The 24,725-nt window shown below is 45.7% G+C and overlaps 1 protein-coding gene and 1 pseudogene across 1 annotated transcript in view; both read right to left on the reverse strand.

Moving 5' to 3' along the window:
• Positions 1 to 24,725, reverse strand: part of Prr5l (proline rich 5 like) — a 151,125-nt gene that overhangs the window by 102,437 nt on the left and 23,963 nt on the right. The window lies entirely within an intron of this gene.
• LOC101601035 lies at positions 1,805 to 24,056 on the reverse strand (annotated as a pseudogene).

Consider the following 24,725-nt stretch of genomic DNA (forward strand, 5'->3'; position numbering starts at 1 on the left):
CAGACCCTGTTATTCCATTATTGGACATTTACTCTAAAAGCGCCACACCTCAGTTCAGAGATATTTGTTCAACCATGTTTATAGATTCTCAATTCATAATAGCTAAGAACTGGAATCCTCCCAGGTGCCCATCACTGGACGAATGGATAACAAAGATGTGATATATCTACACTACAGATTTCTACTCACCAGTAAGAAAAAATGACACAATGAAATTTGTACAAAAATGGTTGAACTTGGAACAGATCATACTATGCAAACTCATAGATCACAGAAAGATAAATGTTGCATGGTCTCACTTATCTGCAGTTCCTAACATGGATCAGCCCGAGTTGCTGACATAACTGAACAGCATCTTGAGGCTTGGACAATAGGGAGGGTAGGGCTTGGGGGAGGGAAATCATGGGGAAGGGACACAAAACCAAACCCAAATTGCAGTGGTACAATAGAATCCTATATTCTGGAAGTTAGACTAAAAGGTTTGAACCTTCAACAGGACCTTAGGGGGAGCACCTGAATTGAAGGGCCCTGAAGAGGGTGAGATGAAGTCTAACCTTAAATTTCTCCTGTTTCTATTTTTTTCCTGTCTTTCTTTTTTCTTTTCTCTTGGTGCTGGCCTGTAATTCCTTGTACCAGGATATGGTTCATATCAACAATGAACTGTTGATCAGAGAGACCTATAAGGTCTCCCAAAACAAACAAGACAGACTTCTGTCAGAGCACTTGATTACCCACCAGAAGTTAATGGTAAAAGCCTACTGCTGAAGACACCATTTGCTGTTGTCATGAACCATGGAGAGGACTGGTTGGAATTCAGAAGACAGCCAGTCCCCAAACAGCCCATCTAGTGCTGGAAGGCGCTACATGAGCTACCAGGGGAAAGTGGCAAACATCTATCCAAGCAATTCAAAGTCTAAGCTACTCAGAAGCAAACAACCTGACAAGATGCTCACATAAGTGCAATAGTGGCACACAGCCAAGGTGGGTAACCAACTGCTCTTGCATTGGCTAACAGATCCACCTAGTGGAAAGGAAACCATATCTGGAACTGGGAAACAAGTCAGAATCATATCCAGATAATGATTTTGCTTTCCAATGTCAAGCTCCTGTTAATCTTGGGCTATAAGAGGCTCTATACCCTTTAAATTCTCTCTAAATTAATAATGGTTATCCCATTTAACCAGTGCTTACTTCATTCTCTGTTGGAAATTCTGCTTCTCTTTTTCAGATGGCAGTGGGACCTGAGGAGATAAATGACCCAGAGCACTTCACCCCAGCCCCAGCTGAAACCACAGAGGAATTGAGGTAACGAGCAAGAGTGCTGCTTTCTCGGTGAACCTGATATCAGCACAAGGGTGAAGGAGACAGACACTGAGGACACTCAACACCTACCGCACCAGACATCCAGAGGCTCCTAAGAGCCCATCACTGAAGTAGATTTAAAATGCGCCCAACATGTCTCAGGGAATTTTGTGGAAGAGGGGGAAGAAAGATTGTTAGAGCCACAAGTTGGGACATTATTCACAGAAACATTGCCTCTCCCCCATAACTGACTATTGCCCCTACAATGCATGACCCACAATCCCCATAGGGTTGACCTACATCCCCAATGAGGAGGGCCTCTTTGGAGAGAGCAGGGAAGAGGGAAATGATGGTACCAACATGTGTTGTTTATATACTAAGTGTGCCCATGTCTAATAAAAATAAAATTTTAAAAATAAAGAAAAAAACAAAATTATTAAGACAGGCCTGGCTTTAAAGTTTGTTTTTTTTTTTTTTGTATTTCATTTATTCTACTTTCACCTCATCTCCAATTAGCTGCTAGGCATAAGTGACTACTGTAGAAGCCTGGATGTCCATTAACAGGAAGGATAGAATAGAATTTGTTTCCAATGCATTATATGCCCCAGTGACAGAATCTGGATTGATGTAGAATTTATTTTCATGCTTAAGTACTTCAAATTTGTGTGTGTGTATATTCTGAGGTAAGAATGTCCACATCAAACTGTCTCTGCAAAAGGACTAAACTGGGCGTATCTTCCCATGGAGTAACTTGATGGCCATGGATCAAACCAATTTTGAAGTGTCCCACAGTCACAATGTTCTGTTCTAGATAATTCAGATTCTCATCAAGTTCTCCTCTCACAATGTGAACATCACCAGCCAGAGTCTTGAGATAGTCATAACTTTCTTTGGTGCAAAGCTTTCCAGCACAGAGAATGCGTTGGATTTTTCCTAGCACCAGGAGGCCTTTGAATTTAGCCAGCAGACTGTTGCATCAGCGTGGGATGTGCAGCTCTCCTAATACCAGTACCAATCCATGCCCCCCATCCTGTCATTGGGCTCCACTCCTGTGTCATAATTCTGGGTAATTCCAGTATCCATAGAAGGAGTTCTTCCAACATCATGGCAGCTCACATCCTTGACTTTTGTTCCAATGTCTTTCACTCTATCTCCAGTGTGTGCTCTCACGATCAGCCTTGGCCTTGTCACTTCCTGTGGACACCCTCTTTCATCTCTCCAGGTCACACCTCTGATACTCTGACTCCACTGGAGCCATGTAAACCCCATTGCAGCCATGAACATACCCTGGAGCTTTCTTGAAGCCCAGATGAAGCTTATGAGACCTACGTGAAATATTCGGTATGCTGCTTGACATACAAAAATACTTTGAAAATTTATTTATTGGCGAGCCAGCGAGAGAGAGAATAGGCATAGTAGTGCCTCTCGCTGTTGCAAACGACCACTGGATATGAGCACCACTTTTGTGCATCTTGCTTTACATGAGTACTGGGGAATTGAACTCAGGTGACCAAGCTTTGCAAGCAAGGCCTTTAACCACTGAGACATGTCCTTAGCCAAGAAATACTTTTTTTTTTTAAGTAGTAAAAAGTATGCATAGCATTCAAAACAAGAAATCTTTGTGTGTTTATTTCCCTAATAATTGTTTCTCTAAATAAACTGTGTCAGTTCCTTTATGGTAAAGTCCAGTGCTGCAGTCTGTTCTCAGTTTAGTTGGCATGTCTAGCCTTTCTTTACAGTCTGCACATACTGTAACACTCCACACTGATGAAGGTGAAGAAGAAGCCAACAAGTACCACAAATATGAAAGTAAGGTAAATTACTTTTTGTTGTCATTGCTGTTGTTTTAGGCAAGCTCACTCTAGTCCAGGCTGACCTAGAGGTCATTCTGTAGCCTAGGCTGGCCTTGAACTCACATCAACCCTCTTACCTCCAACTCCCGAGCGCTGGGATGGTAAGCATGCGCCACAATGCCAGGCTAAGGTGATCATCTTAAAGCATGACATTCATATTCTCACCACTTCCAAAACAAATCAAATAAAAATGAAGAGCATTCCCACATGCCCGTCATGAACAATGACGTAAAACAGTGCTGTGAACTGGATACATGCAAAGGCAGATGGAATAAGCAGGGGTGTGTTCATGTTCACCCACCTCTGCCTGTGGGGAAAGGAACATGAGAGGATGGTCAGAGGCCCAACCAAAACCCCTCCAGGCAACCAAGCCTGCTTTCCTCCAATATCAAAGCCTTGCAACCCTCTAGCCACTAATTTAGTGTGTTTGGTATCATGATCACACACAAGGTGCATCGAATAGGAAGGAAGCCTTAGGGGATTAACTCAAGCTCGCCAAACTCTCCACATACTGATGTTTGAACTAAGACACTAATAAATACACAATCTGTAATATGGATACCTAGGACTCTGTAGAGGGCTGCATTTATAAATTTTCTCTTCAGGTGAAAGGGATGCTCTTTAAAGGAAATGTTATTTTTCATTTTAGTCCTTTGCAACATGGAAATTTATATTATACTTTAAGCACTGTATATGATTTTCCTCCTTCCTTTCCTTCTTCTCTTCCCTTATCCTGTCTCTTACATATACACACAAATATGAAACCTGTATCTAACAATGACATATTGATACTTATCTTGGGCCTGTAATGTGTAGACCCTGTCGGGGACTTTGCGATCAGGAGAGAACAAATACTGTCACTACTTCCTTTGCACAGAAGAGGTTGAAAAAAAAAATGGTTGAGACATTTCTCAAGGTCACACAGCTTGTCACAGGTGGAAATAATCACAAATCACACACTTTTTCTTCCTACGGTTCAAACCTTCCCAACTTCAGTCATCTGGACCTTCTAACTTAGGAAAAGGCCACTGTAGAACTGTTTGGGGAAGATACGTTTTCTTATCCAACATGCCCAATTTTCTGATGGATTTGAGAAACGAGGGGGATTGTTTAGAGGTAGAAAGCCAGTATAGCAGAGATGCCCTGTCCCCAAGGAGCAACTGCCCCTGCCCATGCCAGTGTGTCCAGCCCAGTCAAGGATGCCCTGAGCAAAAGCTCTCTGCTTGTCGTTAGCGTGAAGTGGTGGTAGCTAAGGTGTAACAGAACAGCCTTTCACTCAGTTGCTTCCCCCAGGTATCATATGAACTATCAGTGTGGGTGTTTCACGTGTCTTTCAGCAAGGAATTCTAGTTAGCTTTCCAAGACGGTCCTTTCTGAGAAAGGGCACTGCTACAAGATGTTGCTACTGATGATAGTGGAGAAAATATTTATTCAGGCTGTTCAGAAATATTGCATACAGGGGATGATGGAGAGATGGCTTAGTGGATAAAATGCTTGTTCAGTGAGCCTGAGGATCCCTAGCACCCACGTCCAAGCCAAGCGTTGTGGCACCTGCTTATCATTTCATCACTGGGGAAGCAGAGACAAGACAGTTCCTAGGGTTTGCTGGCTGGCTAGGTTAGCCTTGTTTCACAAAAGAAAGTGGAGAGTAATCAGATACGACACCTAACATGGATTTCAGACTTATACACACACACACACACACACACACACACACAGGGCTGGGAGTAGAAAGTGCCTGATTCATAAGTGTGAGTGCCGGAGTTCAGGTCCCGAGAACTCATGTGAACTCACACTGTTAGCACGAGTGTCTGTCACCCTAGTATGTCTATAGCCAGAGGGAAATGGAAACGGGAGAACCCCCGCGCGGAAGCTCCTGAACCAGCTGGCTTGGTGCACGCAGCAGTGAGCAATGCAAGACCTTGCCTCGGAGAAGGTAGGGAGGGCAGACACCTGCAGTTGGCCTCTGTCCTCCACGCGTGCCCACCGTGGCACTCAGGCAACCACACTCACACACACGGCACATTAAACACATAAGTAACAAGCACACACATGTATACGCCTAACACACACACAAGTGAAAAGAAAAAGAAAACAAGGGAAGAATCCCGTGCCCAAATTACAGCGTGTTTTAGTACATTAAGACCTTGGAGGTGGTCAGCGGGAAAGGAACATTCAACAATTTAATTAATTAATTAATTAATTAATTATTTTAATTTGAGAGCGACAGACACAGAGAGAAAGATAGATAGAGGGAGAGGGAGAGAATGGGCGCGCCAGGGCTTCCAGCCTCTGCAAACGAACTCCAGACGCATGCGCCCCTTTGTGCATCTGGCTAACGTGGGACCTGGGGAACCGAGCCTCGAACCGGGGTCCTTAGGCTTCACAGGCAAGCGCTTAACCGCTAAGCCATCTCTCCAGCCCAACAATTTAATTTCTTCCCGTGGAATACTCTTAACAGATTAAAGAAACTACACTCTGCAAACACAGTAGGGAAATGCTGTCCAGGACAAAAGAATTCCATGTCAGTCAAACTTGCTTTGTAAAGGGCCAGGGACTGTATAAGATCAAGGGGAGATCTTAATTGAGTCTCCTTGGTAGACTCTGCTTCCTGTGTTTTAATTTCTTGGGTGACTAGTCTGCTGATGGTATCAAAATGTTACAGAAAAAAAAAAAAATACCCCTGCTGCACTTTCCACTGAAGAAACAGAATGTGTAACCTTGAATAATCTTTCCCCTCCTCCTGTCCAGGCACCTCCTTTGGAGATCCAAACAGCTCCTTTCTGGGAAGGCCTGATGAGAGATCTAATGGGGTGGGATCTAAGGACATCTGAGGGCAAGTGATACTGAGTACACCCAAGCCCGGCAGTAACGATTGCATCTTTGTGGCCTGTCTATGATGCACATAGCATTGAACTGTCCACTGGAGACATCCATAGATTGACGGGCCTTTCACTGAATATGCACTCAGTGAACAATCATTAAAGGGAGTAAGGGAGGGAAGGAAGGAGAGAGGGGAAGGAAGCTAGCTGTGGCTTGGAAGTGTTTGTTTGACCAACATTGAACCTCTAGCATGAAGAGCCAAAGCCTCCAAAACAGCTCTTTGGCACCTCAACAAGCTGTCAGACCTGTGGTAACTAGCATGAGGCTCCACATTACCTCTGGCAGGAGTTTAGCTTGCGTCAGGCATGGTGGCACATGCCTGTGGTAATTATATTGATTTGACAACTTAACAGGACCTAGAATCACCTTGGAAAAAGCCTCTGGGCAAGCCCGTTAGGGACTATTAAAATTATGTTCTCCTCTGGGTTCTGCTGATCTTGATTAGGTTAATTGAGGTGGGAAGACCCACGCCAACTTTGCGTGGCATCTTCCTGTGGACTGCGGTCTGGAGTTTAGAAAAATGGGAGAGTTGGCTGAGTTATCAGCATTCATCACTCTGCTTCCTCACTGTGGACCGCATGTGACCAGCTGCGTCAGGCTTCTGCCGCCATGCCTTCCTCCCTGTGACCAGCTACGACCTTGAACTACAAGCCAAAATAAACTCTTCCTTCCTTAGGTTGCTTCTTGTCAGGTGTTTGGTCACAGTAACAAGAAAATAACCAGTATACCTGTGATCCTAGTACTTGAAAGGTAGAGGCAGGGGAGTCAGGAGTTCAAAGTCACCCTCAGCTACATAGTGAGTCGGAAGGAAAGAAAGAGGGACTGGAGAGGCGGTTCGTCAGTTAAGGCACTTACCTATAAAGCCTAATGACCCAGGTTTGATTCTGTAGTACCCATAAGCTAGATGCACAAAGTGGCACATTCATCTGGAGTTTATTTCAGGGGCTAGTGGGCCTGATAAGTCGATTTTCTCTCTCTCTCTCCATCCCCTCTCCTCTGTGCTTGCAAATACATAGAGCAAAATTCTATTAAAAAAAGAAACTAGGTGTATCTTATGAAATCAGAATTGTTGTGTGTTTGTGGTACTTTTTTTTAGGGTGCCTGATAATGACAGTAACTAAAACTTGTGGGACATTTACTGAACGCCATGTGTTACCCTAAGAATTTGACAGAACTCATTTCCCACGACCATCCCCTGAAACAAATATAATTATGACCTGCTTACAGCTGAGGAAACTGAGTTGCAGAGACATTAGGCAATTTAGCCTCTAACCAAAAGGTTAGTCAGGATTCGCACTCAGCGTCTCCGCCTAGGCATCACCCTCATATCACCAGAATTTGATGTTTCACGTGGTTTTTTTTTTTAAATTTTATTTATTTATTTATTTGAGAGCGACAGACACAGAGAGAAAGACAGATAGAGGGAGAGAGAGAGAATGGGCACGCCAGGGCTTCCAGCACTGCAAACGAACTCCAGACGCGTGCGCCCCCTTGTGCATCTGGCTAACGTGGGACCTGGGGAACCGAGCCTCGAACTGGAGTCCTTAGGCTTCACAGGCAAGCGCTTAACCGCTAAGCCATCTCTCCAGCCCCTTACGTGGTTTTTGTTAAGGAAGTCTAGCTAGCAATTTGACCCCCATATCTCTGCTTTTCACTTCTTTAACAAACCCATTCCTTCTGTCTGAGGGAAGAGATCCCCAGAAAAGGAAAGAGCAGTGGCAAGTAGCACCCACAAAAGGGAATTTAAACATACATAGTTTATTAATTTAACCAGTAAAGGGTACGCTATGCAGAGTTTTAAGCCCAAAGTCACACATCACAAGTGCCAGAAGGGAAATGGCAACCCATCCACTCTGCTTCCCGCTGGCCTGCGGACTTCACCACCAATGACAAGACCTTGCGGACATCTCCTTCAACATGAAAGAACCACCAAAGACCAGTGACTCAACGTGGTCTCTGAAACAAAAGCAGAGCCATCTAGTCCTGGAAGTTCCATGGACAGACAACAGAATGACCTCATCACTGTCCAGTTCAGATTTCCTGGCTGGCTGGGTTCCTGTTGGCCCCACTGCAAATTCATAGCCAATTGTCTCTTGGCATGAAAGGGGGGAGGAAGTCCTTGGGGCCCGGGCTGTTGGTAGAAGACTATGGCATCAGCCAGTCTCCCAAAGGTAGAGAAAGACTGGTCAGTAAGGTACCAAATCCATTTGATCAGCAGGCTTGGAAAAGTGGGGTCTGCTCCCACTCATTCGGCTGGTCCAGGCTGTGTACTTTTCAGGAAACCTTCCCCTATCAGCTCCCTCCCTGCTCTCCCACACTTGTGATAAAGGCAACACAAGGAAGGAAAGCAAATGAGACCTAAAGCAGCTCGTCCGCTACTAGAAGGAGCCCAAGGGCTTTGAAGGCAGCAGCCTGGAGCTTTGCACCAGCGCTGGCTGACCTGAGCCTGTCTAGCACAGTGAGCGAGGCCCCTGTGATTCCGGGGAGAAAGATACAAGTCTCAATGTTGGTCCCGGCACGTGGCATGTACTCTGTGTATGCAAGTGCATGATTTGTAACAGGAATAGAAGCAATGACCCCCAAAAGAACCAGGCTTTCTTTTAAAAATAAAATAAAATAATTTATTTATTTATTTTAGAGAGAGGGAGAGAGAGAAAGAGGCAGATGTAGAGAGACAGAGAGAGAGAGAGAGAGAGAGAGAGAGAGAGAATGGGCGCTCCTGGGCCTTTGGTCTCTGCAAACAAACCTCAGATGCATGCACTACCTTGTGCACCTGGCTTACGTGGGATCTGGGGAACCGAACCTAGGTCCTTAGGCTTCACAGGCAAGCGCCTTAACTGCTAAGCCATCTCTCCAGCCCAGAACTAGGCTTTCTTCTGGTCCTGGTGCACAAATGTTTCTATTTTCTGTTTTCTGGCATCATGGAAAGCATGGCCCAGGAGTCTGCATCCACCCCCTCTTTCTCACCTTCTCTCTCACTTACTTACCTTGTCACCCGGAAACAATGCAGCACTGTATCCAGACTGGTGCTGTCAGCTACGCGGCCTGGCTATGTTACTTAACCTCTCTGGCTTAGAGTACCTAATACGCTTGCTCTCCTAAAAACAAACAAACAACAAAAAAAAAACCCTCTTCTGGGCTGGGGAGATGGCTCAGCGGTTAAAGGTGCTTGCTCATAAGGCGTAAAGCCGTTTCCTTTCCTCAACACACACATAAAGCCAGACACAAGAAGTGGCCTAAGCATCTGGTATTCCTCGGCAGTAGCAGGACACCCTTATTCCCCTACCCGTGCAAATAAATAAATACAAGATTTGAAGAATTATATAATACCCACTTTTCCTGGAGCCAGGACAAAGCACTTTCTTGGCCTCCTTCTTCGCAAAGGCTGCCCTGTACCTTCTCCTCACAGAACCTGCCTTAACCTCCTGTGAGCATCAGCTGGCTTCCCCGGTTCCACTCAATGACACCACATTATTTACCTTTGAATCCCCAAGATCATGACAAGTTCTGGGATATGATACAGGACACGTTGCATCCTTTTACAATAAAAAAGAAAGAAAAAAGGTGAGAATGCAGAAGGAAAGGCAGATGGTGAGAAGTGCAGATTTTAAACCTGCGAGCATGATTTGATAAATGCTAGAAAACCTCTTTTTCCCATTCTACTTGTCCAGTGTCTCAAATGCCCTGCCTCGGAGCACGGTCACTCTAGGGTGCTCCCGGGTAAAGGTCTTGTCTCCAGGACTTCCTTGTTTCTTTTTCAAGGGTCTGTTAAGCCATGGGCAGCAATACAGTGTAGCATTCCTTTCTTTACAAGATGGATTTTAAAAAGAGAAATGCGAGGAGAGTCACAGGAGCACTTTGGAGCTGAAAGTGGAGGAAAGGGGCCCCCCAAAGGGAAGGGAGGGATCGGTTTCAGTGAGTCAGAGTCACAAGTGTGAGAACATGCCATTCCCATTCCCACCCTGCCGTCGCCATGGGCCTACAATGTCCCTGTGGGCATCACTCGAGCAGCCCTCCTTGCAGGCTGGAGCCCCAGCCCACTGCCACTTTGCCCACGGGAGACAGGAACTTCTGATGGGCACTGCGCAGCGTCAGGCTGGCAGGATGCCACCACATCTCCTCTGCCTCCCCCACCGCGACTATATTCCCCGCTCCTCATGACTCCAGCCTGTGGCCTTGGACGTGATGGGGGAAGAGATGCTCCTGGCACCCTAACCTCAAGGGAGACCTTAGAGGTCACCACATGCCGCTCTCTGTGTCACTTCAGGAAGTGGGCAGCCTGCTTAGCATGAGGCCATCCTCCAGCCCTCCACCTTGGGAAGCTCCATATGCAACAGAGGGCACTACCCACTGCTGTGAGGGCACTACCCACTGCTCTGAGGGCACTACCCACTGCTGTGAGACCTGGCAGTGGGGAACAAAACCAGAACAAAACCAGTGGTGAGTACATGCAGCCGGGCAAGTCCTGTGAGTTCACAGATTCATAACAAAGTTGCCGCCTCTCACCCCGATGTCAGTGTGATTACAGAAATAAACAAATATAAACGTGCTCAGTCTATCTGGGCCTCATTCCCATAGGACTTCTTTCCGCTAGTAAAAATTCACCCTTTAGGGCTGAAGAGATGGCTTAGCGGTTAAGCGCTTGCCTGTGAAGCCTAAAGAACCTGTTTGAGGCTTGATTCCCCAGGACCCACTTTAGCCAGATGCACAAGGGGGCGCACACATCTGGAGTTCGTTTGCAGTGGCTGGAGGCCCTGACGTGCCCATTCTCTCTCTCGCTGTCTGTCTGCCACTTTCTCTCTCTCTCATTCTCAAATAATAAATAAAAATGAACAAAAAATTATTAAAAACATTCACCCTTTATAATCTTAAAAGTTGGTGTCAGTCCTGAAGGCTTTGATTTCTCTGAGTCGGATCTGCTGCTATTTAACAAACCCGAAACTAAAATGGAGGACATTTTTGTTTTATCTATTCACTTGGTGTTGGGGATCAAACCCCAGGTTTCACATATCCTCAGTAAGTGGAGAAAACATTTTTAATGGTAACTTATTAATTCACTTAGAATAATAGTATAAATTCATTCCTGTCAGTGTAAATAACATTTTGAGAGAAAGGATTATACTTTTCAAAACCAAAATACATTTCTGCTAATCTTTTTAATATCTGGCTTAGGAAAAGACAACTAGATTCTCATAGCTGCTTTTGCCTATATTCTGTTGTCAAAATCAATCTCAGTCAGACTCCAGAAAAGACCATTGCATATTTGTGTGAGGATGAGAGTGGAAATGGCCAATGACATTAACAATTTTTTTTTTTTTATTGTTAAATAGCTTTGAGCTCACGGAACCCATGAAAAGGTCTCATGCAACTAAATCAGCTGCATCATTTGTGAAGATGGGTCTGAGAAGTGAAAGTGTGGGGTGTTTGGTGCAAACCTTGCTAGGAAATTTAGAGCAGAGCATTAAGCTGAGCAGCTTCTCTGGGCAGCCCTGGGGTCCCTGGCCACAGGTGAATTACTGCTATCGACTTCTACTTGCATCCTGGGTCATGAGGAGCTTGAAGAGACTGGTGTTCACAAGGTGTTATACAGTTGGGAATAGGAGAGGTGGGGGAGGGAGAGGAAGAGAATGTTTCCGAGTGATAACCTTCCTACACACCACGAGGTAAGAGGATAACTTTGCAGGGTGGTCTATGTAAAACCTTCAGCCCTATTCAGCATGGAATTCCATAACGCCCTGCACGTGCGCATCTTTCATGCACCTCAAGCTGTGTTCCAAATGGCTGCACCTCAGATAGTTGGGTATTTGTCACGGCTTCCTGCTCTGTGCTTTTATTGTGGGCCCAGACAGGCGTTATCAAACTGGTATTTGTGCTCTCCACGTTCCTTGGTGTCTTCCCCATGGTAGTTACTCTAAGCATGTGCTGAGTTGGATGGTGTAGCTCTGGCAGCTAAGCAAAATGGTACTGATGCGGTTCTCCTTCCCGAGAGCTGGGCACTGACACAGGTCAGAACAGGTAGACTTGAATGTCCAAAGAATGGTGCTATATCCCAGGCAGTGCTAGCTCGTGACTTCCCTGAGTTTCAGCCCTGAACGTGGCTAATAAAGGATGTAAGGTTTTTAATGCTATCGAGAACAATGATTTTAGAATCCATGTAGTAAATTAATAAAATTTGATGAATGTTATACACACTTATGCACATGATGCAGAATATCACAATTTTGCTCCAGTCACCCCTCTAGCATCAAAGGAAGTTAGTTACCCTGACCTCTCTTCTGTTGTGAGACAAAAACATCCCACATTAAGGATTAATGAAGCCTTACCCTGTCAGGGAAGGACAGCCTTTTGTCCATATTGGAAGCTGGTGTCCCTGTCACTGTACCAATGCAGAGGCAACCTCAAAGACATGAAGGGACTTATTTATCTAAGACTGCATGGCTAGAATAACAGAAGTGGGATCAAACTACAATTGAATCATGGACCATCTATACCAAGAGAACGCAAGGCTGCAGGGCTGTGTGGGCCCACACTGGACATGCAATCGCTGATTCCAGAGCCTGTGTCTGCTGATATATTGGAAATTATTAACGAGCAAAGCCCCAAACAGCTCCTTCAAGCAGGCAGCTAATGAGCTCGTCCAAGAGTATGCTAGGTACCATGCCATCCCCTCAAACATCTTCACCTTCTTCCTTCCCTCTGCAGCCCATTTCCCTTACTTGCCATGTATATTCATTGCCCTGGGGAGAAGAAGGAAACATGCTCAAGGTTGGCTGTGGCTGCCGCTGTATTGCTATTTCTTTCTTGCTTGCCTGCTACTGCCTAACTCCTAGGATGCAAATGTACGCCGAGGCTCTCCCGTTCTTACCGCCGTTGACTCTCAAGGGCCCTTGCAGCCTGGCGGCCACCCCGGTGGTCTGTACAGATCACCCACTGTAGGGTCAATGATGTGCTCATTGCTTTCACTTGATGTCCATGCCCAAACTTCTCTAGCCGTGAGACTTATCTATAATAACATATGGTAACTCAGCAGGTAGGAGAACTTGCCACAAACCCAAGGACCTTTAGGCATAGCTGTAACTCTTGTCTTATGAGGAGCAGAGACCACAGAATTGCTGGGGCTCAGGAGAACTGTAGCTCTGGGTTCAGAGAGAGACTTCATCTCAAGGAAATACACAAATGAGTGATAGAGGAAGGACACCCGAAATTCTGCGCTGGCTTCTGCGGGCCTGTGAGGGCATCTGCACAGACATGTACACGCATGCATGTGTACACCACACCACACATATTACACATGCAAAAATAAACACTATGTATTAAAAAAAAATAAGGGCTAGAGAGATGGCTTAGCAGTTAGGTGCTTGCCTGTGAAGCCTAAGGACACCGGTTCGAGGCTCAATTCGCCAGGATCCACGTTAGCCAGATGCACAAGGGGGCACATGCGTCTGGAGTTTGTTTGCAGTGGCTGGAGGCCCTGGCGTGCCCATTCTCTCCCTTTCCCTCTCTCTCCCTCTCTCTCTCTCTCTGCCTTTTTCTCTCTGTGTCTGTTGCTCTCAAATAAATAAATAAAAAATAAACAGAAAAAATAGCCCAGGTGGTAAAAGGCTGTTGATAAGCTCAGTACTTGGAAAGCAGGGGCTAGGGAGCCAGGATGCCCGGTCCAGTCCTTGCTTCCACAGTGTGCTAGCTTATTCCCAGCAGCAGGCTGTGTCTTGGCTCCCATATCTATCAAATGGAAGCATAACACCACCTACCTCCTCATTGGCCTTGGTGAAAACCTATGAGATACTCTTGTAACTGCCTTGTGCACAGCTCAATATTTTCACACACCACCTGACTTCCTCTCTGTTCTCTGTAGCAAAGGTCACAACGGGAGACCTTTCCCGGGCGCTTCTACATGTCAGCTCATATCTAAGCACTTGTTATCATCCCTGTCACCTAGTGATTCACCTCAAAGGCACAAGTACTACTCTGCATCTTTTCACTTTCAATTTAGAAAAAAATGACCGCTGCTGCTTTCATTTCCAGGGACTATCCCTTTGTTAGCGCCTTCTCAATAGCTCTGCATGCCTAGGAAATAGCAAGCTTAATGGTATTTGTGATACTTTGAAACTAACTACAGGCATAACCAACATGCCATCAGTAAGGGACAAAGAGGCAGTCAAAAGTAAAGGAACCACACCAACGACTCGCTCCGATCTCTGCTGGCATGGATATGCTTTTGCTGACAGCCTAACTTTGCACTAGCCATAAAATAGTATCCACTGACAGGTGACCAGAGAAACTTCTGTAGGCCTGTTGGGTGCTGAGCAAGCCCCAGGTATTGCTTTAAATGAGCCTTCCTATTAAGCCTGCAGAACAATCAGGGAAGAATTTGGTTATGATCCTCACTCACACGTGAGATGAGGGTAAGAAGTCCTTGGGCCAAGCCCCAGAAAGCCAGGGTACCAACATTAGTGTGCCTGCCCATCAAGCCTGTATCCCATCCTTCCATCTCTGTGTTGACCTTTCCAGAATGTTCTCCTGGCTTTCCAGCCACTTTTACTGTTGTTTTTTGGTCTTCTATAGCTTCTCTCCCTCTCCCCATCTCCTGTAGGAATCAAGAAATGCCTTGCGCCCTAGACCCCGGGTGTTTGGGAATTCATTTCATTCACTCCTGTTCCCTGAGTGACTCCTATCGCTCCTGGCATATGGTGCAGAAACAAAACATATTTTTTGACCAAATGAACAAAACAGCTTTTTAAACACTATTTGGAAAAACTACAAATCATTTAATTCTCTACAAATGATACTATATCTTTACAATGAAATCTTTACAATTTTAGACTTTTTTAAAAATACAGTCTCATGGATCCCAGCCTAACCTTGAACTTGATATGTAGCTGAGGATAATCTTAAACTTCTGATCCTCTTGCTTCCATCTCCCAGGTGCTTCAATTACATACGTGTGCTACCCACCACCTCTGGTTTCCATGTGGCTGTGGATGGACCAGGGTCTCTTGAATGGTAAAATAGTATTCTACCGTTCTGAGCTATACCCCAAGCCCAAGTTTAGGCTTACTTATTTGGAAGGGGAGGGAGAGAGAGAGAGAGAGAGAAAGAGAGAGAGAGAGAGAGGGAGACTGGGTGCACCAGGGGCTTTAGCCACTGCAAAGGAACTCCAGATGCATGCACCATTTTGCGCATCTGGCTTTAGGTAGGTTTTAGGGAATTGAACCCCCATCATTAGCATTGGCAAGCAAGCACCTTAACCACTGGGCAATCTCTCCAGGCTCCTAATTTTAGGCTTTTGTCCAACCCATCCAATGCTGGAGTTCACCATGAGCACAATAGTACAAGACATTTGTTTTCAAGGGTTGGAGACTTTCTGCCTCCACACTCACTCCACCAGGGGCATTTGGAAGTATCGGGAAACACCTTCAAAGGACACAACTTTAAGAGCAGAGGGGAGGGGGATGCTTAACCTACCATGGCAAGGATGCCGGCAAACATCCTACAGTGCCTATGACAGTCACTACAGAGAACTACCTGGACCCAAATGCCAATGGTGTTAATATTCAGAAAGCTGATATAAGGGCTTTCTATTCCTAAAATCGGTGCCCTGGTAGCTGAGGTGGGCCAGGGATAGATAAGCCTCACTGTTCACCTGACTGCCGAGCACTATAGCCCAGGGTTAGAGCCACCCTCTTACCCAAATGAAAGGAACAAGGATCCAGCTTAGGTATCCAGAGATTACATCCTGTCCCTGAAGGCAGGCACTATCAAGGATGACTTCTGTAAGAAATAACATCCCCGGATTCAACCTTTCTTCCGTAAATGGGGTGGGTAGGGATAGAGAGAGGTGACATCTCCTGGCTCTGGAGCTCCCTAGCTTGAATGCATTCTCCACCTTGAATTCTGTAAAACTGTCCCGTGTCATATCCAATGTCAAGTCAAACTTCCCCTTTACCTTGAAGAACCTCTTCCAATCTTTGCCTCTCTCCTCCTCCCCCAGTTCCTTCACCCAAGGCCTCATTATTCACATCCTGGCTTTTTGCAAGAAATTGCAAATCCACCACCTTTTCTCCAGAGCTAATCCCTGGTGGGATCGAGATCTTATCCTACAGGCCCTTGCATGTGACACACGGGGCATTTTCTCCCACTTCATGTCTTTCCAGTTTCTGGAAAGCCATGCGTGCATCAGGACTCCCACGAGGCTTCTCCCAAGGCAATGGCCCTGGCACAGGCCCCTGCTGTCCTCTTGGTCCCCCCACCTCCACACCTTCCCTACAGCCAGGAGAGCAACAGGAGGCCTCAGCGATTAGCTAGAAAAGCCTGTAAACCCCGGGCCCTCCTCAGCAAGCAGGCCACAGGTTTTAGAGAGAAACAGAACAAAGCGCACATCTGTGTGTTTACAGCATGTTCAAGCTTTACAAAGGTCACAAGGACCCTGAAGACTTGAACAGCAAAAGCTGTTATTTTGCCTTTCAAAATTAAGTATTTTCCAAATACCATACTAGGGAATAGTGGTACTGTCATGAGATGAAAACATGCCTTGCACTTAATATTAAATGTTTGCTAAAATCTAGTTCCTATCATGTGTTTATTCACCTCAATATCCTTCCATATTGTGTTAACTTTTTCATCACCATAATGAAATAATGTGATCATGAATACAGTAATATTATTATTATTATTTAATTTTCGAGGTAGGGCCTCACTCTAGCTCAGGCTGACCTGGAATTCACTATGTAGTCTCAGGGTGGCCTCGAACTCATGGTGATCCTCCTACTTCTGCCTGCGTGTGCTACCACGCCCGGCTCAGTAATATTATTCACATAATTAACTCATACAAAAGACAGACTATCCAGTTCACAGTTCAGCCTGCAGTTCTGAAGGTCCCAGTCTAAGATCACTGGGCCTATTTCTTGGGCTTCTGGTGAGAGTGTTGAACAGCACACAGGAGTATGTGGTAGAGCAAACTGCTCTCCCCATGGCCAGGAAAAGACAGACAGAGAGAGAGACAGACAGACAGACAGAGAGAGAGAGAGAGAGAGAGAGATAAGAGAGAATATGCAAAGTTACAAAATTTCCAAACAACCTAAGGGCTTCTCACTGGGATCTACTTCCTAAAGGTTCACATCTGTCAGTGGCTAGAAACCAAGCCTTAAATAACACATGGGGCCTTTGGGAGATGCTACCATATCGAAACCATAGTTATTAGCTCTCCATTTCCTAAGAAATAAAGTCCATACTCTTCCACATGGCCATATCCAATATGGCACCTTCCTCACACATGTATGCTTCCTCTCACGTAGCATATACCAGCCCTCCATATCCAGCACACTGTCTCCTGGGCTTTTGTTCACACTGTGTGTTACCTGGTATGTCCTTCCCTCTGCTTTTGGGTTGTCAAATCTCTGCCTATCCCTTGAACTTCACTAACATACTGTTAAAGAAACCACCCATCAAATAGTGCACTCTCTGAATTTGATAAGATAAAGTTCAAAAGTACTAAATCTGTGGTGTCAGAAGAACACTAGTTAATCTGGGGAAGGGGAGAAATGATCAGATTGGAAGAGGCACAACAGGGACCCCCAGAGCACAGATAAGGCTCTCTTTGTAGACCTGGAGGGCGGTGGTTATACCAGTAAGAACTTCACAATAATTCAGCGATCTGTATGTGTGGATGCTTCTGTATGTTTATGTATTAATCAGGTTTCAGTATCACTGTGACCAAATAACCAAGAAAAACAACTTAAAAGAGGAAAGACTATTTTGGCTCATGGTTTCCGAGGGCTCAGTCCACCATGATCAGTCCATCATGGTGGAGAGGGGTTAGCAGGAAGCAGAGAAAGGGAATACAGGAAGAGACTAGAGATGGACACAGCCCCTAAGCACACACTTCCAGGGACCTACTTCCCACGTGGAGGCTCCTTCTTCTACATCCAGTACTTCCCAATAACACCACCATATTACTCATCAGTCATCACATCAGCTCCTTGGTGACCAAATTGTCTCTGGGAATGCCTAGAAAGACACACAGCCTCACTGATTTCCCAGGTTCTACTCAACCCTGTCACGTGAACAATCAACATTAGCAATAATAGTTCAGCTCAGAAAAGTTTGTTACAAGAAAGGAAATGTCTCTAAGGAGACCTAAGGAGAAGCTTAGCTCATCTAACTCTATTAAAGGCCAGCCTGTCTTGGACCCTGTCTGCCATCCAAAAGTAATCAGTCTCTTTTCAATTTTGCTTCCCTGGGTGTTTCATCTGCAAGGTTAAGGTCAATGTCAGGGTCTAAAGAAGCAGGCAAGAGGACAAGTGATGAAATGTGAGATGAGGAAGGCCGCTCTCCATCTCCTAAGAAAAACCAGAAATAGAGATTTTTGGGTATAAAATATCTTATGAGCTATTATTAAAGCAGAAGGAAGAGGAGGAGGGCACATCTTTTGTCAAGAAAACACCCTTGTCTATGGAATCTGCTTACCTTTGGCAGCATTTTCTGCTATATTTTGTGGTTGTATGTAATTGTAAGATATGCAATTGTTATAAGATATTCAGAAATGTCAAAAAGCAGAAATTAGGACTATTCTAAATCCCAGCATCCAGCCATAGTGAACATTAAGTGAAGATGCTTTCTAGATGTCTTCCCACCCCAGCCCTTTAGACATTCTGTTTGAGGGCTGGAGAGATGGCTTAGCAGTTAAGGCACTTGCCTGTAAAGCCAAAGGACCCAGGTTCAATTCCTCTGGACTCACATAAGCCAGATGTGCAAAGTGGTGCATATGTCTGAAGTTCATTTGCAGCAGCTAGAGGCCCTGACATGCCCAATTCTCTATCTGCTTCTTTCTGTCCATCTCTGTCTCTCTTTCTCAAATAAATAAATAAAAATAAAACATTAAAAAAAATAAGCCTTGCTTTAAAAAAACATTCTGTTTGACAACTGAAATGGGCTCATTTTTTTCAGGTAACATTTGCTGAATGTCTGCTGTGCACAAGACCTAGATCTAGACATCAGGATAGAGTAACATAAGACAAAACGAAATCAACAAAAGCTCCCACCCTCTGGAGGGCAGACTCGAAGCGAAATCACTAAGTGGGTAATTGATAGTATGAGAAAAAGAAAGCAGGTGAGCTAATCATTTTTAATAACATGTTTCTATCATGCTTCACTGAAAAGAAAGGCTTGAAGAACTTGGAATCCAGTGGGGGAACATTCTAGAAGGGGAGAAAACAAGTGAAAAGGCCTGAGGTGAAGAATCCCTTGATAGGTCACAGAAGACCAGGGAGGCGGGGGTCAGAGGGGACATGAAGAGGCCAATAGTAGCTAAGGTTGGAGAAGGACAAGTGGCCAGGTCCTAGGAGACTGGAGGGCGCTGGCAGGGGCTTTGACCTTGAAATGGGGTCTGCTGGACGGCTTTGAGCAGGGCAGTGTTGGGATCCCCTGGGCTGCTGTGGTGAGAATGGACTTAGAGGAGAAGGGGCGAGGGCAGAGCCAGGGAGAGCCCTGAGGAAGCCACTGCAATGGGCAGACAGGGTGCTGGTGGCGTGTAGCAGAATGGTTGAGCTGGAAGTGGTGAAATGTAGCTGGACTCCTGGTCCGTCTTAAAGGAAGAATTTGCTCTCCTGATGCTCAGGGCTGGACAGGGAGAGAGAGAGAGGATGGTGAGGAGAGCAGGAAGTAGGGAGAGGCGTCCCACACTGAGATGGATGCCTGTTTCAGCATGTGAACCCCTCCAGGTGTGGGGCATGCAAGTCTGGAGTTCAAATGTGATGGTCAGTGGCCCATCTCCCTTTACACAGATAAGCCAATTGAGGGCTTTCACTTTCTATTTTACTTAGCAAATATTTACTTAAAATTTTTTTTTGTTTTTATTTATTTATTTGAGAGCGACAGACAGAGAGAGAGAGAGAGGCAGATAGATAGAGAATGGGCACGCCAGGGTCTCTAATCACTGCAAAGGACCTCCAGACGCGTGCGTCCCTTGTGTATCTGGCTAACGTGGGTCCTGAGGAATCGAGCCTCGAACTGGGGTCCTTAGGCTTGACAGGCAAGCGCTTAACCACTAAGCCATCTCTCCAGCCCAAATATTTACTTTTTAAAACCTTTTAAAAACTTTATTTTTATTTATTTATTTAAGAGGGAGAGAGAGAATGGGTGAGCCAAGGCCTCCAGCCACTGCAAATGAACTCCAGACGCGTGTGCCCCCTTGTGCATCTGGCTTACGTGGGTCCTGGGAATCGAACCAAAGTCCTTTGGCTTTGCAGGCAAATGCCTTCACTACTAATCCATCTCTCCAGCCCCCAAATATTTATTTTGATTCAGTACTCTCTTACCTAAAGCACATGCTTTCTCTCCCAGGCCAGTTTCAAGTTCCTTGAACACTGTGCCTATGACTCATCTGTGTATAGCCAGAAAGGAAAGACTATCATTAAAAAACCATGGGTTACAGCCGTTTCTGCACTGTGTGCACATTTGGGGGACAGTACTGCAATGGTGGGAAAACTGGGAGAACAGGGTGATCAATGGTTTGTTTGGAAAGGGCTCTGGGTATGACTATGACTCAAGTTCAGATGGGACAGAAGAAACAGAAATAAAGGGAGGTGACAGTGTTCTTCATAATACAGTGATAAGATTTTTTGTTTTTCCATTTGCCTCTTTACAGGCATAAAATGAAGGCATGCAGAATCCCAAAGGAGAAGAAAATGAAAGAAGTTGCTGGGGCTGTTGAGATATTTGGTGAAGTTCTGTCTTTGTGAGCATGAAGACCTGAGTTTGATCCCCAGGGCCCGTATAGAAAAAAGAAAACGTGAGTTGCAAAGGTGTGTTTGTAATTCCAGTGCTGGGAGGAAGACAGGTGAATCCCTAGAGCCCGCTGGCCAGTCAGGCTAGCCTACTTGATGAACTCCAGCCAATGAGAGTCTCTGTCTCAAAAACAAAGGATGACTCCCGCAGAACTCACCTGAGGCTGTTCTTAAGCCTCCACATGCACCTGCACACATATGAAAATACACACACATTTTATTTATTATTATTATTATTTTAGGTAGGGTTTCACTTAGTCCAGGCTGACCTGGAATTCACTCTGTAGTCTCAGGGTGGCCTCGAACTCACAGTGACCCTCCTACCTCTCCCTCCCAAGTGCTTGGATTAGAGGCCTGAACCACCATGCCCAGTCATACACTTTTAAAAGTTTGTTTTCTGGGTAATGGCAGTCAGAGGTTTCAGAAGCTCAAAAGCTATAGCGATGTCCCAGGCAAAGATGGCTAAAGACACCTGGCTGTTAATTTGATAACTGACCGCCTCAATCTTGCTATGTGCTGAGTGTGGTTCTAATGTTGAAGTAGTTACTTTGTCACTGCTGGGACAAAACACCTGATAAAAATCAGTTTAAGAAGCTGGGCGTGGTGGCACATGCCTTTAATCTCAGCACTGGGGAGGCAGAGGTAAGGAGGATCGCCGTGAGTTTGAGGCCACCCTGAGAATACAGAGTGAATTCCAGGTCAGCCTGGGCTAAAGTGAGACCCAACCTCGAAGTCCATCATAGTGGGGGAAGGCATGTTGGCAAAAACTGGAGGCAGCTGTCATGTTCAGCTCAGTGAGGAAACTGCATAGACCAACGAATGCTGCTGCTCAGCCATGTTTCCCCTTTTTCACGGTCCAGCAGGAACTTAGCCCATACGATGAGTCCTTCAACCTCAACCAACCTAATCTAGAAAAATCCCTTGCCTGATAAGAGATTTGTTTCCACGGCAATTCTAAGTCCTGTCAAGTTGACAACTAGTGATTAACCATCAAAAATGCCTGGAAGTGACCAGGCATGGTAGTGCAGGCCTTTAATCTCAGCACTTGGGAGGCAGAGGTAGGAGGATCGCCGTGAGTTCAAGGCCACCCTGAGACTCCATAGTGAGTTCCAGGTCAGCCTGGGCTAGAGTGAGACCATACCTCAAAAAAACAAACAAACAAAAATGTCTGGAAGTATTAGGCTCTCCAATCTCCACCACCCACTGGCAGGTATTATTTATTACCCTTCTTCCACAGATAAGCGCACAGCACAGAGAGACTACTCACTGCCTTACCATCACACAGCTGCCTGTAGGCACCATGGGGCCCTGACTACAGCAGGCAGTCACATTTGAAGTTCTTGTGCTTTTTAAAAAAAAATTATTTTTACTTATTTATTTGAGAGTGACATACAGTGAGAGAAAGAGGCAGAGAGAGAGAGAATGGGCGCGCCAGGGCCTCCATCCACTGCAAACAAACTCCAAATGCGTGCGCCCCCTTGTGCATCTGGCTAATGTGGGTCCTGGGGAATCGAGCCTTGAACTGGGGTCCTTAGGCTTCACAGGCAAGCGCTTAACCACTAAGCCATCTCTCCAGCCCCCTTGCACTTTTTTTAAAAAAATTTTATTTATTTATTTATTTGAGAGCGACAGACACAGAGAGAAAGACAGATAGAGGGAGAGAGAGAGAATGGGCACGCCAGGGCTTCCAGCCTCTGCAAACGAACTCCAGACGCGTGCGCCCCCTTGTGCATCTGGCTAACGTGGGACCTGGGGAACCGAGCCTCGAACTGGGGTCCTTAGACTTCACAGGCAAGCGCTTAACCGCTAAGCCATCTCTCCAGCCCCCCCCCTTGCACTTTTTAAAAACTATTTATTTATTTATTTATTTAGGAGAGAAAGAGGCAAGTACGGAGGGCGGGGGACATGCCAGGGCCACTAGCCACGGCAAATGAACTCCAGACACATGTGTCATCATGTTCATCTGGCTCACGTGGGTACTTGGGGAATCGAACCTAAGTCCTTAGGCTTAGCAGGCAAGTGCCTTAACCTCTAAGCCATCTCTCTAGCCCAGTTCTTGTGTTTTTAACCAGAAACCATTGTGTTGGCTCTACGATGTTAATTGTTGTCAAAGAAATCTGGGAAGTGGAACTTACAGGTAACTACGTTGATCCCTTTGCCCAGGTAAAGGAGAGGTGCCGAGAGCTGAAAGTGGCCCTGTTATATGCATCTGTGATGAGGAAAAGCTGGCTGCAGAACTCAGAGTGGAGACGGCGCTGGCCTCTCCCTTTGCTGAATCCTCTGTAGGATAAGCAGATCTCATCATATTTTTTTTTCAGTTATGAAAGGAGAGAGTTAACCTGGAAACCTGGAGACTATAGGGGCACACCACCCCAAGAAGCTTTGTGCACAACAAGGGTAAGAAAGGAATGAGCTTAGGAAGTGGTGAGCTAGAGCTGCATTCTTGTCATTGAGAAGGCAGAAAGGACACCCATGGGTGTTCCCAGCCCCTCACCTCACCTCTGCTTCGCTTCCTTAGAAGGCAGAGACATGCCTCTAACGTGCTGGGGGGAGGGATGCATTATTCCTGCTTCGGAAAGAACGGGTACCTCGGGGTTCCGGAGAAGAAACAGAAGGCTGCCTGCCTTCCCCCCCATGAACAATTGACCAGAAGGAAGCAGGACATTCAGCCCTGGACTTCCTCCACAGGAAATAGAGCCTGCTGCTTCCCCTCCTGGCTCTGGTGGGGTTCCAGGTGAGTTACAGCCTATTTGACTAACAGACTCCAGAAAGGGACAAGTATAAGCACAGATGGCTTAAAAAAAAAAAGATTTATTATTTCTTAATTTACTTGAGAGAGAGAGAGGTAGATAGAGAGAGAGAGAAAAAAAAAAAATAGGCATGCCAGGGCTTCCAGCCACTGCAAACAAGCTCCAGGCGCATGTGCCCCCTTGGGCATCTGGTTCACGTGGGTCCTGGGGAAGTGAACCAAGGTCCTTTGGCTTGGCAAGCAATCACCTTAACCGCTAAGCCATCTCCCCAGCCTGCAGATGGCTTTTTTTTTTTTTTTAATTAACTTGCTGCATTTAGAAATGACAGCCTTTAACATCTCTAATTCATCAGTGAGTAATGCTTAAGAGAATTTCACATCCTATTTCCCTAAATTTACCATGTGGTAGGCAGCAGGGTTCAGGACACAACCTGGAGCTGGGGGGAGCCTCTTTTCTCGTCTGCAGCAGACGAAGGTGGCTTCCATGCTCCCACATTGAGAAGGTCTATCCAGGCTAAGCGTATGCCTCTTGGCAGGTCTCCCTCGCTTGGGCAATCACCCTTTGTCCATGTCTGTCTCACAACTCAGAACCTCAAAACCAAAAGAGATCCTCGGATGGAGTTAGATGGGGTGGGTGGGGGAAAACAGTAGAATTGTATCCCCTTCCCATTAACCAGGAAAAAAAAAAAAAATCACACTCTTATAATTAGCCTCTCAAACTGGGTAGGGCTTTTAGCAATGACCAGGTTCTCTGGAGCTTGTGGTCAACAAAACCCCCTTAAAGTCAATTAAAACTTGTCTACTCCATAGGAATGCGATGTTTCTGCACAGCTGGGAATCCCCGTGGCTTCATTATGTCATTTTAGGAATTCAAAGAAGAAATTACAAAAGAAGAAATGTGTCCCCTTTCCCCTCAAAGAAAAGGGGAATGAATAAAGAGAAAACGAATCATCACTCCATCTTCCCACTGGGTGCCTTTTTCTCCCCAAGGCAACTGGTACTAACCGTTTAAAGCCTGTCTCTAAGAACAAACACAATACACCAAGTTTCTTCTCAAAACTATCATAGTTTATGCCAACTGCCAGCGAATTGTGGCCCGCAGCCTGAAACTGACATACTGTCTGCTTCTATAAATAAAGTTTTATTGGAATGCAG

The sequence above is a fragment of the Jaculus jaculus genome, chromosome 8 (genome assembly GCF_020740685.1).
Source record: "Jaculus jaculus isolate mJacJac1 chromosome 8, mJacJac1.mat.Y.cur, whole genome shotgun sequence".
Lineage (NCBI taxonomy): Eukaryota > Metazoa > Chordata > Mammalia > Rodentia > Dipodidae > Jaculus > Jaculus jaculus.